Here is a 13,601-nt window from a genome sequence, read left to right as displayed (position 1 = left end):
GATGGTGCTGCAGCGTGGAGCATAGAAGCCATGCCTCTAGTCTCCTTGCTCTGTGAGAACGATTACCCGTATTTATTTAAGCTATGATGAGTTTTCTGTTACTTGCAGTCATAATGACGTCTAACTGATACATGAATTAATTTCCTACCATGGCTCATATCATTAGAAGTTCAAAAAAGAAAATATTATGAGTAAGATGTAGTCTTTGTCCTTAAAGACTTTATAGTCTAAATTTACAATACATAATATGCCCATAAAAATATTTTTAATCAGATTTAGTATTACATTATGTGTCAAATCAACGTTATCTTCCTAGGGTGTTTACAGGGTCCTCTAAGGAACACTGCTAAAGAAATGATGGACTGTTCTCCAGAAATTTAGAGGCTTCACAGATGACACTGAACACAGTCTCAGCAATTTCAAAGCTTTAAAAGGGAATTAAAAATAGTTTCAAGTATAAATAGCAAAGACAAATTGGTAAATGCAAACCTTTCTTATCAGTATGTACACCCATTACCTTATTCAATATAGCAACATAGCCACATTGAGGATTTAGCAAGTGGAACGTTTTCTTTAAAATAAATGCTCAGAACATGCAGGTTAATTTACAAACTCATAAAGTTCTGTGTTTGTATAAGATTACCCATTTTTATTATCAAAGATTTTTCTGGTGTAAATAATCTTAGATAACATTTCATATTCATGACATTAGTTACTCCCTTTTTCATTTCCTTTTATATAGTTACAGATCATAAACTGCCTTTTTATGAACCATCTATTTAATCAACTGAAGGGGTTTCATTATCTCAATTAAGTTACAAAATAAGCTTTGATTCACTGGAAAAAACAGACGATATAATATTAAATGCATATTACTTTCAGTTGTAGTAAAAAAAAAAAACACACATTTTAATAAGTATTCTGTAAAGATGCCAAACCAATTCACTCCTTATTATAGTATTTATGATAATAATATAGATTCATGGTAATTATTTTTGTTAGCATTAGTATATGTCCAATCCTATTTGAATTAGTGCTGACTTGGAGTAAATGCTCCTTTCATTCACTGTAATTCAGAGGCAATGGTAATATAACTGACCAGGTTTCTTGGACCTTTAGTAAACCAAGACCAATATTAAAAAAAAAAAAAAAAAGAACTCTTAATTACAAGCATGTACTGTGCCATGCTCACTCACTCAGTTGTGTCTGATTCTTTGCAACACCATGGACTGTAGCCCGCCAGGCTGCTCTGATTCTCCAGGCAAGAATACTGGAGTGGGTTCCCGTTTCCCTCTCCAGGGGATCTTCCTGACCCTGAGACTGTGTCCTGTTTCTCCTGCATTGGCAGGTGGATTCTTTACCACTGAACCACCTTGGTATCTGTACATATATATATTTATACATATAAATATTTAATGCTATATTTCTTTTGGTAGAAATTTCCAAATGAAGACAGAAAATTTATTTCAACATATTAAATTTAACCATACTATTTAAAAAAATAAATCAGTATCATAAAATTGTAATGTCCTTAAAATGTCTCATTAACTTTTATCTCACTCGTTTTTTGATGACTTGATAATTGGATTCTGGTACATGGAGATCTTACCTGTCAGTTAACTATGTATTTTTTCACATCTGACTAAACAAAATTGAGTGGGATTTAATTATTCAGCCCTTCAACTTGAACAATATTTCCTATCCTAAAGTGTTTCTCAAGCAAGTTTAAGTGGAGATATGTAATCCTTATGCGTATTTATTAAAGCATTCATTTTTCTCTATACATTTGTACCTAATGTTCACGTTTTATTTCAGATGACTATGAAAGCATGTGTCAGTGTTTGTAGCACAGAGCCTTTGATATATGGGAAAATATTCTAATGCTTTTGAATCTGGTTTCTTATATTGATTTTTGCATAGTTTTTAACACACACACACACACAAAAAAAGGAGTGGGGAGCACCAGGAAACTCTTGGAGGTGATGGGCATGTTTATTATCTTGAAAATGATGCTTTCATGAGTGCACACATAGGGCCAAGCTCATCAAATTGTTTACAGTAAATACATGCAGTATTTTATACCAGTGACACCTCAATAAAGCTGTTTTTAAAAATATCAGGCTGCCATTATTACTGCAAGTAGTTTTGAATGCAGTATATAGCCATATTAATAAAATTTGATGGGTCCACAATGTATAGACTATATTACTAAATGCATTATTTCTTGCCCACGAGGAGTTTTATGTATGAGACATTGGACTCCAGAGTCTATTGGTGCGAGTTCTGACTGTCATTTTCTAGGTAGGTGATCGTGTACAAATCACAAATTGCCTTTGACTCATATCCTTATTTGTAAAGGAAAACAGAATTATCATGTGCCTTGTTGAGTTCTTATGACTACTAAATGGGAAACTGCATACCGATTGGCTAGCCCAGGCAAGGTGACTGTTATTCTCAGTGCTACACAAGTCACTCATATGTCACCATGGACAGTTGTACTATTTAATTTTTTCAGTTTCTTTCCTCTATTTTGGTTTAGTTTAAAACAAAAATAATTGGCCACATTGTGCAGCATTCAGGATCTTAGTTCCCCCACCATGGATCAAACCCATGACCCTAGTACTGGAAGCAAGGGGCCTTAACCACTGGACTGCCAAGCAAATCCTCTCCTTCCCTCTCTTTCAAAAGAGAAAAGTGAAAGTGAAAGTCACTCAGTTGTGTCTGACTCTTTGTGAGTCCATGGACTGTAGTCCATGGGAGTCTCCAGGCCAGAATACTGGAGTGGGTAGCCTTCTCTTCTCCAAGGGATCTTCCCAACCCAGGGATCGAACCCAGATCTCCCACACTGCAGGCAAAAAGCTGTGCTTAAAGATTAGGGATAGCAACAGATAAATGTGTGATTTATAAAAAAGGTCTGAATATCATGGAATAAGGAGGTATAATCTCAATTTTTATAACATGAATATTATTCAGTGAAATGTTCAGTACTATAATTATCTCTATCCCAGATATGAAGAAACTAGGGCTGAGGGTCCTGATGCAGGTCAGACTTGGTCCCAGTCCAAGTCAGACACTCCGGAGTCAACCCACAGAAAAACGTATGGTTATCCAAGTGAAAAGAGAGCTGGGGAGAAATAAATTAGGAGTATGGGATTAGCAATACAAACTACTATACATAAAACAGATAAACAACCAAAACTTACTGTATAACACAGGGAACAATATTGAATATTTTATAACAATGTATAGAGGAAAATAATCTGAAAAAATACATGCGTATACACATAACTGCTTCCCTTGTGGCTCAGATGGTAAAGCGTCTGCCTACAATGCGGGAGACCCGGGTTCTATCCCTGGGTCAGGAAGTTCCCCTGGAGAAGGAAATGGCAACCCACTCCAGTATTCTTGCCTGGAAAATCCCATAGATGGAGGAGCCCTGTAGGCTACAGTCCATGGGGTCGCAAAGACTCGGACATGACTGAGTGACTTCACTTCTATACATATAACTAAATCACTTTGCTGTGTACCTAAAACTAACTCAATATTATAAATCAGCTATACTTTATTAAGGAAAAAATTAAAGAAAAATGAAAGATAAAAAGAGAAGAGGTCAGTGCATTTGGGGAATTAAGGAATTTTGAATCCAGGGCCAATGCCTTTCCATATCCACTCTGGTGAGATCCTCTTTTAGGTTAATTCATAAACACGTTGGGCAGAGTTCCATTCTGGATATTTTTATGTTCAGATAGCTCCCATTAAACCATCCTACAAGTAGTCAGCTGATCCTTATGTTGTGTTTCGAGTGAATTCATTCTCCTCCTCATTGCTTAAAGGAGCTGCAAGGTCTGGCCTTGTCCACTGCTCTGTGCTTCGGCCACCCTCGTGTGTCTGTTCCTTGCACAAACCTCGCCTCAGTGATCTCCTCTGTGGAGCCCAATTGCTAGGCAGGAGCCCAGTCCCCTCTCCCCACATGCCCACCACCCCATCCCTCAACTAGCAGCTCATGGGCCTATGCTTGCCTCTCTCCCATCCCTTGAGGCCCTACATCTGAGGTCCTCCCTTTGGCCTCCTCTGTGATACTGACATGTCTTCTGCCATCTTGGGATCTTGCTAATTACCAACACCAACCAATCAAGCTAACCATCACAAATTTTAACTCTCTTTGAAAGAAATAAGCAGTGTATTGTGATTTAACACACACCTACATACTGAAAAAAGTCTCTCTCATACAATGTCTTATGTTATCAGAAGAATGAGGTTGACCAGAAATAAAAGCATTTTTGGCAGAAGTTACTTTATCAGAGCAGAACAAAACCACATCCAAAGAGATTTTTGTTTTATTGTTTATACTTATTGCTTTCCATTAACCTATAGGAAATGAATTCTAAATGAAACCTGTCTTGGGTTTTTTTTTTTTTCCTAAGAAGTATAGGATCTCTAATGTACATGAGATAATGTTAACAAAAGCCATAAGCAAGGAGAAAATAGATTGATTCAGATACTAAAGATAATGCTAAGGAACATTTGTTGCTATATACATGATGCCATTCACTGTGATAAAAAGAGAAAAAGAAGAACCAGTTTTTAATATTCAGGAAAGTAAAACATCATATTGCACTATAAAATGTGGCCTATTAAACATGTACAAATGATTAGCACGAAAACCTATGCAATTTGTACAGGTCAAAGCAGAAAAATACAATATATTTTTAGGAGTGTTTTGCAAGAGAACACTAAATATTAAATGTGAAGATTGCAGTTGTGATAGTGAGATAAATGAAATAATTACAGTGAATGACAATATAACATCACGTCAATATAGATCAAGTGTTGCCCACAATATTTTTAAAAAATCCATACACAGTGTCAAATTATACAGACAGTTATACTCTACGTTTGTTGATGTGAATTCAAGATTTTAGAATCATATAGAAGCAGGAAATACTTGCACAAAAAGGCAACTAAATAATATAAAATAAATATGTACAGATTGCCTATAAAGCTTACTTTATTTTCTAAAATCAGTATAGCATAAAATAAGCACAAATGTAAACATTTAAAAACATATATATATATATATGTTCTCCAAAAGTCATTATTGAATTTAAATTTCATTATCTGATAAAATAGAAATCATCTTTATTTTAAAGAATTGGAACTCATGTGATAAGCCCTGTCTTTTCTTAGCCAACTATTCATTGCTTCCTATCTAACTTCTTACTATTCCTTAGAATTGTTGAAGCCATGTATCACTGTTTTATATCAATGAGATGTTTTTTCTTTAGGTTTTCAGGAAAAATTATTAGAGGAAAATAATGTTTCTAAAATAATGCTCCATGATAAAAAATTAACCTAATTTCTTAAATAATAAATTATTTCAGAATAATCTCTCCACATAGCATCTTGATATTATTGTTACCATTTCCAGACAATATCAGTGTTTTCCACATTTTTAGAGGCTAAAAAAAGAATTACTGTTACACATTAAAAGATAACCTTTTGGGTCACAGGTAAACTTATCAATCTTACTTCTTTGGAATGTGATTGTAGACATAAAGAAAGATCCAAAATCCACAATCCACTTTATAAAGTACCAAGGTATCATTTGTAATGAGTCTTGGAAAAATAAAATTTCTGGGGTTTGGCAGGCTGATCACCTAGAAGTTTTTATAGTGGTCTGCCTGCCAAGCACAAATTTAGGTTCAGATAATTTAGAATTTCTTGGAGGATAGAGCATAATTTAACTACTCTTCTGTAGTACCGGGGACATCAATCAGGTTCAAGAAAGTTCTGGTTTAAAATATTTATGAAATGTCTCACCTGTAAACAAATATTAAGATAGAAAGATACTTTATCTAAGATTTGAGCTTATAGCTTAAGTATATTTCTTCTAACAATACATATAAAATCTATGCTACTTACTATTTATTTGTATGGAAGCCTGACACTTGTTGAATTCCTTAGCATTTTTTAGTATTTACGCTTATTTCAAGGTTTCAGTGAAGGAAACCACAAACTACCCCAATTTTCTCATGTAATCTAATCCAATTTAATAGTGCCAACTAAATAAGCCAAAATATCCGTTGAGATTTTGAGCCAAAAACTGAAATTAGTATTAGCTGCAGTAGAGCTAGAGAGCCCAGTCGAATTTATTTTCATGTAAGAATAATCTTGCCACAATATCCAGATGTCTCCAGGTGGCTAACAGGATGCACATTTTATTGGAAAGAACAGCAAAAACCTGGTCATGTCAAAGATACTACCACCTTCTAAAAGTGAGCAGGTGGCACTGAATCTGGAATTTACTTTGCGGTGGGCATGAGTTTGAGCAAACTCCAGGGCCTCCTGCCCAGTGAAGGGCGGGAAAGCCTGGCGTGCTGCCTTCCATGGAATTGCAAAGAGTTGGACACAACTAAGCAACTGAACAACAGCAACAATGTTTATACCATTTTGTGTAACTTCATAGACATTAAATAGTGTAGAGGACTATAAAGCTGTGTCTATAAATATTAGTTATAAAATTAAAATAAAATCCAGAAGAGCATATGCCCAACAACTCAAAATTCTAATTATTAAGTCATAACGTGAGAGCAAATGAACCAATGAAATAACTCCTATCAGTTTCATGACAAGCCAAGTGGTACTGGGAGGACCTATGACTTCCTGTTGTTTTTTTGTTTTTTTTTTTCCTGTTTGTTCTTTATTTAAAAGCTATTCCTTTGTTAAAATTGTTTTAATAATCTAAATTGTTAAATTTCCTTTAACATAGAATTCATCAATATTTTCCATTATTTATGTTCATTTTGTGGTGAATAAGACCACAAACCATCCCAATTTTGCTATGCATTTCCTAAGCAAAATTCCTAAGCCATTTATGTCATTCCCATTTGCTCTTAAAGAATGTGTGTGGCTAAGTCAGAAATTCTTCATGGATCTGGTTACCACTTTGTCGTGAACAAGAGAAAGGTCTTCTCATGTCAGTAAGATTCAGCATTTTCTCACACCCATTTGATGGAATGTGTGTTGCTGCCAAATTGCTCTGCATCAGCTGACCAGCAAGTTTTCACAGGCTTAAAAATGAAATTTGGAGAATACAACCCAAATGGCTGTCATATTTACTTTTGAAATGCAGTTATAAAAATTTTTAATAAAAATATTTATTCTTTGTCTGTTCATCACTCAGTCATGCCCAACTCTTTGTGACCCCTGTTCAATTTTCCCAACAGTATATTCTTTACATTAATAATCCAAATTGACTAAAATATCACTTCAAAAAGCCAAGAGGAAAAATTGAAATCAGAAGCAGAAATGTCCTAATGTATCTGCATATTTGTGAGCTTTATCTATATATGATATTCCCAAATACTTTGTTTCATTCACCCTAGGCTTCCTGGGTGGCTTAGTGGTAAAGAATCCACCTGCAATGCAGGAAATGCAGTAGATGCTGGTTCAATCCCTGGGTTGGAAAGAGCCCCTGGAGGAGGGCATGGCAACCCACTCCAGTATTCTTACCTGGAGGATCCATGGAGAGAGAAGCTTGGCAGGCTATAGTCCATAAGGTCACAGAGTCGGACCCGACTGAAGTGACCGAGCATACACGCACACAGTTCTTACTAAAGCAAAACAATATTCACACAAAGGCTTGCATGATATTGTTCGTGAGGCTCTATTTCTTAAACATGATCTAGAATTTAATTTTCAGTGTGACGATCTATGACCATATTGGTGGCAGAGATTAAAATTCGCCCTTTTGAATGTTCAAACAAAAAGTCTTATAAAGTCCAACTCAAGGAAATCACAATACTATGGATTCTTCTTATGCTATAGGGAGCATACAGGAGAGATGGGACAAGATTCAGTTTTATTCTGGACAAGAGAAAGACCAGACTTAAGGAACCCACACCCCCTAGAGTTCAAAAGGTAACTTGTCAGCCCTTGAATTTCCAGTAACTCTTTGTAAGAGCTAATGAGGACTTCGTACCCAAAATATTTGCCACAGCAATCTTCAGAAGTGTCAAAATTACCCCCTAAGAAGTTGTCAAAGGTTGACAAATATTGCCATCTTTGCCTTGATGGTCAAGTAAAACAATATTTTAAATACAGAACTTAGTTTTAATTTTAGGCTTCCCAGGTGGCACTAGTAGTAAAGAATCCACCTGCCAGTGTACAAGCAGGACACACAAGACACGCGGGTTCGATCCCTGCATCAGGAAGATCCTCTGGAGGAGGAAATGGCACCCCACTCCAGTATTCTTGTATGGAAAATTCCATGGGCAGAGAAGTCCAGTGGGCTACAGTCCATGGGGCCACAAAGAGTAGGACACGACTGGGAACAATTTATTTATTCAGTATAATTATTAGACAGTGCCATGATAAAATGTAGAAAGAAAGTTTAGTTGCTCAGTCATGTCTGACTCTTTGTGACCCCATGGTCTGTAGCCCACCAGGCTCCTCCGTCCACGGGATTTTCCCGGCAAGAGTACTGGAGTGGGTTGCCATTTCCTTCTCCAGAGGATCTTCCCAACCCAAGGATTGAACCTGGGTCTCCCACATTGTAAGCAGATGCTTTACTGACTGAGGCACCAGGGAAGTCAAATAAAATACACTTAAGTTCAGCTAAGGGGTAGTAGACAATTCTGCAAATAACTACCATAGTAAATGAAAGGTTGTTGTTGAATCACGCGAAGACACCGGGATTCTTGGCCCCACGGAGGAGAAGAATTCAATCCGGGGCCAGAGACGAGGCTTGATCACTCAGAGCTTTTGTGTAATAAAGATTTATTAAAGTATAAAGGAGATAGAGAAAGCTTCTGACATAGGCATCAGAAGGGGGCAGAAAGAGTACCCGCTTGCTAGTGTTAACAATGAAGTTATATAATCCAAAGAATGTCTGGAGGTTGTAAAGACCTCATCAGACCTACTCCCATAATTTACATTTTAAGATAACACTGTTCTCAGGAAAGATACATCCTTGTAAAGACCAGGTCTACTCCCATAATTTACATTTTAAGATAATAGAAGGTTTAATCCAGAGACTGTCCTTAGGCAGGATACATTATTGTTATATAATCCTAAGGAATGTGGAGAAAGAAAAAAAGTTTGTCCTTTCTTCCTCCTTGAGAATTCCAGACCCCTCTCTCCTTGGGGACCCCTAGACTCCCTATCAACCTGCCTAGGAAATGACTCTCTCAGTAAAGGTGGTATATTGGGGGCTTCTTAGGTGACTCAGTGGTAAAGAATCCATCTGCCAATGCAGGAAACACAGATTTGATCCCTGGCTCAGGAAGAGCACCTGGAGAAGGAAAAGACAACCCACTTTAGTACTCTTGCCTGGGAAATCCCAGGCAAGGGAGGAGCCTTGCAGGCTACAGTCTCCATAGCATCGCAAAAGAGTCGAATATGACTTACCAACTAAATAACAACAACAAAGGGGGTATATTAGTTTTCTGTTGCTCCTGTAGCAAATTACCACAAACTTAATGCCTGAAAAACAACACAAACTTATTATCTTACATTTCTAACGTTCAGAAGCCTGAAATAAATCTCTCTAGCTAAAAATTTCCATCCCTGTTGGGTCATTCCCTTTCACACACCAATTGCATCCTTACCACCTTCCTCACCAAGTAAGTGTCCTATTTCTCTATCCCGAGGACCAAAGAGACAATTATCACATGTGTTTGTTTCCACTCTTCATTTCCTCACATCCCATTTTCTCATCTACCCATTTCAACTGGAAATCTGTACACACTACTCCATAGAAATCCCACTTGTCGAGACCACAATTGCCAAGTCAGACACTCATCTTTTCCTTTGCCTTATGGGACTTCAGTAACTTTCAAAACAATTGAAAATTCCTTGCTTTTTAAACACATGTGTCTTTTGTTCTCCTTATCACCACCTTCTTCTGATTATTCAGCACTTCCTCCCACTTGTTCTCCTTTGTTTCTCCCTGCTGCTCCTCCCTAACCCACTCCAGTGTTCTTGCCTGGAGAATCCCAGGGACAGGGAGCCTGGTGGGTTGCGCCTTTGGGGTCGCACAGAGTCGGACACGACTGAAGCGACTTAGCAGCAGCAGCAGCTGCTGCTCCTCCCTACATAGTGGAGAGTCAAAGCTTGATGACACTAAAGAGAACACCTTTGCCATTGACCCTCAAATTCCTAACTCTAATCGCTCCATTTCACCTGAGCTCTAGACTAATGCAGTGCAAAATTTTCTCTATATCTCCACTTGATGTCTAATTGGAATCTCTATCTCAACCTTAACATTGACCAAACTGGACTTTTGAGCCCCAGCCCTCTGCAAATTTGGGGGTTTTCCCATTATTAACATCACAGTAGGGCCTGCCTGGTGGCTCCGAGGGAAAGAATCTGCCAGTAATGCAAGAGTCACAGGAGACACAGCTTCAAACTCTAGGTCAGGAAGATGCCTTGGAGGAGGGCATGGCAATCTACCCCAGTATTCTTGTCTGGAGAATCCCTTGGACAGAGAAGTCTGGTGGGCGAGAGTGTGTGGGGTCGCGAAGAGTAGGACGCGACTGAAGGGACTTAGCACTTATGCACACGAGCATCACAGTAAATGGCACCACCATCCATCCAACAGCTCAAGTCAAAATCCTAGTTTCTCTCCGACCCACACATTGTCAGCAAGTTCTATTGTCTTGTTCCTTCAAATTATTTCCTAGATCCAAGCACTTCTCTCCACCTTTGCTGTCTCTGTCTTGTGAAAACAATCACCCCCTCTCTCAACATTGCTACTATTGAAATGTCTGCTAATACTTTATCCAGCTGGTATGCAGCAGCCAAAGAATCCTTTAAAAATTTTAAGTATAAATGTATAACTCTCTAATTAAAACTTACCATTGCCTCCTTGTAACAATTAGAATAAATGAAAACATTTAATCACAGTCTCAGTTTCACATGATCTGGCTCCAGCCTCCCTCTCAAACCTCAATTTCTACCACTTTCTCTTCTTGATCCGGTTAAGTTGACCTTCTTCCTGATCCTTAAAGAGACCTTGCTCATTCCTGCCTTTGAACCTGTGAGTGGAATGTTTTTCCCTAAATCCTTGGATTTCAATATGTGCTGCACTGAGCATTTAAAATTTTAAAGGCATTGAAGCTATGTGTATATACATATATATATATACACACATATATACACACATGTATACATGTTATACATATATATACACATGTAGTAAAATGATTTTAAAAACACCTTTAATGTATGTTTTGCATGATGCTTATGGAAGTTCTGTTCAGCAGGTATGAGTGCCTTGACCAATGTCAAAAAACCTGATAAGTCTAAGACACAGGACTTAATTGAGATCTTTCATCTCAAAGTTCAGCACTATTGCCATTATATTGAATAGTTTCTTTCACAAACGTTCAGGATAAATATCAGCACCTGACCCAAACACCACAGCAAAAGTGTGTGATCTCATTGTCTCTTAATTTAAGAAGACTTAGGGCTTTGGGGAAGAATTTAGTTTCAACCCATTGAACCATCCACAAGGCTACAGACCTCAGCAGCCAATATCACTTTCTGCGTTACTTGTAACAGAAAGATCTAAATGCCAGGAGGACTGTTTGAAGAAGAAGGCTGGGTCGTGAACACTCCAAGCCCTGTTCTCACAGCCTAAGTCTCAAAACAAGATTATCTTTTGGAGCTCAGATTTCCTCCATCAACATAGCTTTAAATTGCTTGTTCAAAAGAAGAAAATTAAGGTATTTAGGCCTCAATACCCTTAAGGTGCTTTTACAAGCAACCTCCAAAAATATATACCATATATGTGAGTGTTCATGTATATACATGTGTTCGTATACATGTATGTATACACATGTATGTATATACAATGTACCTTTGCATATCTATACATACAGAAAGCACATATTTTAACTGCCTTGTGCATGATTTTAATAGTGGTATTTAGGAGCTTGGACTATAATTTTGTGTGTATTTAGGAATGTCAACAGTACTTGGAGAAAATGATTCTTTCATGACAGATCACTTTTCTGTTTAATATATTTTAGCTATAATTATACAGGGGCAAAGACTTAAGGGAAAATCATAGTTACTTTCAGTATATTTTGGATAGTAATTTCTGTTTCACTATTGTTTCCAAGGTTTATTTCACATGCTTATAAAGTCTTTTTCAGATTCAAAAAATATAAGGTATCTGCAGAGACTATCAAACTCTCAGTAAATGTTCATTATAAGACCATAAATTAATAATCACTAATATACACTAAGATTATATTTTACATCCAAATCCTACATGTTTACTAAGCACGGTTTATGCTATGATAGAAAAGAGCAGGGCCTATTTGAAAAGAGTAGACTTTTAAAAATTACTTGACAGATCTGGTTAAATAGAGGCAGATGTGCAGTTGAGATAGTTTGCTGAACATTCATTTCTGTTAAATAGTAAGTGATAAGACACAAAATTATTTTAAGAATTAATAAGAAAACTAACAAATTTCAAAAGTCAAGTACAATTTAAGATTAAGAAAATTTACTGACTCTGAATTAACATTAACCAGAATTGTTTTCAATGTTTTTCAATGCCACTGTTTATCTTCAACTCTCTATTTATGGCATTTAGATTCAAAATGAGAAAAATTCTTGGCATGGTACAGAATCTACACATTATTAATGTATGTTGAAATCCAAATTGAAAATTTTTGGTTTCTGACTTAGTCTAATCTTGCCAAAAGATCCTTGAAAGAAGTAGTTCAAGAGAGTTCTCAGACATCAAATATAATAAAGAAAAGAGAAAAGAAGTCTAACATATTAAATTATAACATGTGGATGGAATTTCCTTTAAATTACTCATGAGTCTAAACCTTAAGGGAAAAGAATTTTTTTAAAAATACTTTTGAGGTTTCCATAACACAAAACATTTGAAAGTTAGACAGGGAATTCAAATACCCTAAAGACAGGAGAGATTTCCACTCTAATATTGAGTAAACTGAACCTTATTGCCTAGTATTTTGAAATATCTGTACTTTACAATTAAAATGTCAATCCTTATTATGTGACTTTGTAATAAATATTAATGACTATGTTAGTTGAGAGGCTTCTATTTGTTATTTGCTTTTACATTCTGGAGCCAGAAAAACTAAGAAATCAAGAGAAAATGCAAAATAAGGAAGGTATATACTTTGTTTATAGTTGAATTTTTATTGAGATAATTGTAAATTCATGTAGAGTTAAAGAAACAATACCAAGATAACCCATGTACTTGTGAACTAATTTTACCTACTGATGACATCTTCCAAAACCATGTGCAATGTCCCAACCAGGATATTGAAATCAAAACAATTCATTGATCTTATTCAGATTTCCTCAATTTAGCTTGTACCCATTTGGAAATCAACCCTGAATATTTATTGGAAAGACTGTTGCTGAAGCTGAAGCTCCAATACTTTGGCCACCTGATGCAAAGAGCCTACTCATTAGAAAAGACCTTGATGCTGGAAAAGATTGAAGGCAAAAGGAGAAGGGGTCAGCAGAGGATGAGATGGTTAGATAGAATTATCAACTCAATGGACATGAATGAGAAAACTCTGGGAGATAGTGAAGAACTGAGGAGACTGGTG

General features: G+C 36.6%; 1 protein-coding gene across 4 annotated transcripts in view; it reads right to left on the bottom strand.

Moving 5' to 3' along the window:
• Positions 1 to 13,601, bottom strand: part of CCDC102B (coiled-coil domain containing 102B) — a 271,385-nt gene that overhangs the window by 231,430 nt on the left and 26,354 nt on the right. The gene's annotated exons all lie outside the window — the stretch shown is intronic.

The sequence above is a fragment of the Bubalus bubalis genome, chromosome 22, assembly GCF_019923935.1.
Source record: "Bubalus bubalis isolate 160015118507 breed Murrah chromosome 22, NDDB_SH_1, whole genome shotgun sequence".
Taxonomy (NCBI): domain Eukaryota; kingdom Metazoa; phylum Chordata; class Mammalia; order Artiodactyla; family Bovidae; genus Bubalus; species Bubalus bubalis.
The sequence above is the reverse complement of the archived record's forward strand: the minus strand, read 5'-3'. Positions and strand labels throughout refer to the sequence as shown.